Source organism: Leptosomus discolor, chromosome 2, assembly GCF_034619465.1.
Source record: "Leptosomus discolor isolate bLepDis1 chromosome 2, bLepDis1.hap2, whole genome shotgun sequence".
NCBI classification, from domain to species: domain Eukaryota; kingdom Metazoa; phylum Chordata; class Aves; order Leptosomiformes; family Leptosomidae; genus Leptosomus; species Leptosomus discolor.
The window spans coordinates 59,959,952-59,961,950 of NC_141392.1; positions in this window are offsets into that span (position 1 = coordinate 59,959,952).

Consider the following 1,999-nt stretch of genomic DNA (forward strand, 5'->3'; position numbering starts at 1 on the left):
ACATTCATGAAATCTCCCTCAGCTCTAGATGAGTTTTCAGGTAAAATTAAACTTCTACTAAAATACATAAATTATTAAATTAGTTGCTAAGCTTGGATACAGTGAAATGGAACAGCAGTATTGCTTAAGGTCATGGCACAGATGAACTAAGTTGATTCATGCAGTTTCCTTTTAGATCGAGATTCTAGCAGTTTTCAGGTTTTTCCTTCTTTGTGTAGGATATTGACTTAAAGTACAATCATCTTCTTCCCTGCCCTTTTTTAGTGTTATTTTGGGGAGTTCTGCAAGCTACAGCACTGGTAATTGATTCAATCAGGGTAATAATCTGTATCTCCTTTGCTCATGGAACTGAGCTAATGCAGTTTGGTTTGTTGTCCTGGAAGATCATTTTTGGAAGGCCCCTCTCTGCTGGGTGCGACCAGCTAAATTTAACAGATCTAGTCACTTGTAGTCTGTAAATAAACTTCAAGTTTCCTGCATCATTTTCTCCATGTGTTGGTACAGAAATGTGACTAAATGAGAACACTGGAGCTGTGACTAGCTCTTGAGAGAGAGGAGGCATGAAAGGAAGCAGACAGATCTAGGGAGGTGGCTTGTTTGGGGAAGGTGGCTACTGAAACATGCCTGCCTGGAAATGGCAGGTAATGCAGATGCAAAATTTATCAAGTAACAGGGGCTGCAGCAAACTAATAAAAGTGGGACCTTTTAGGAAAATATCCTAGAAAGATTCCTGTGATCATTGTCTTGCCTCGTACTTGTTCTTTTTTGTATACGATTGTGGTTGTTGTTGATAGTAGTGCTATCTTATTTTTATGATTTAGATGAACACAAGGGCTATTTGTGCCCAGTGACCTCTGTTTATGCTGCCTGGTTTAGAGGTCAGGACGTGTGCAGACAGTGAGGGAAGAATATTTAATCAGGGGCTTTTTAAAAAGAAGCTGGGAATACAGCAGTTAGACATATAGTTAAGCTCGTATATATGATTTAGTAACTATTGGCTGGATCATGAGCTTTTCCACCAAGACAGGTTATTGTTGTTGATGTTTTCTGGTCAATGGCATATTCCATTTCTTATTTGCATTATTACCAAAATAACTATCAATAATAAAGTAGCAATCTTTACTTACTGCTAGTTTTTCAACAGCAGCCCAGCTTTCATTATGCAATCTCAATGGGATAGACTCAGGAGCTAAGTAATTACGTAGTTGTGAGGGAGTTGTATAGGATTAGGAAAAAAAAAAACCTAGAGCACTTTATACCAATCGAGATTCATCGCAGACCTTTCATCTCGCTCATCATCCATTATAGCCGTCTGTTGCATATTCTCATTTTCTGTTCTGTTTCAGACACATTTTCAAATCTTTTTTTTTGTTTGATTGAAGGGAAACCTATTCATCTGGGAGAATGTTTTGCTTTGTTGCATTTCCTGATATTTTTATCCTTTCCAGCTGCTCCACATTTTCTTCAGTTTCTCACTTCCTCATGGATAAGGAGGAAAGTTAGATCTGAATTGCAGTAACATTTCTTTGTTCTCCTCCTTTCTCATTGCGCTCTGTGGTGATAGTCCTCTCTCTTAAAACAAGAGTATCTTTGTTCCCTTTGTTGCAAGATTTTGGTGAGATTGATTTCTTCCTTTTCTTTTCAAAGCTATTTAGGACTTTTTTTACTTTTTTGTAATCTGACAGGATGTTTATTTTAGAGAAGAGTCTATATGTGATGGTTATAGCAAAGGGAAGATACTAAAGATGATTTAAACATCATGAAGTCTCTTAATTGCCTCATGTGGAGGCAGCCAAATACAGAGCTTCATCTTCAGAAGTCACATAACTGATTTTACTTCTATGTGACTTCTCTATCTTATATTATGATGCTTTCTAATGAAGGAAGCATCCTTGTTTTCATCAGATCTATGAACATACCTTAAGATTTTTCTCCTTGAGCTGGTGGGGTAGCTAGTGCAATCTGAGGTGGCAAACATTCATTTTGACAGGTTTTATTT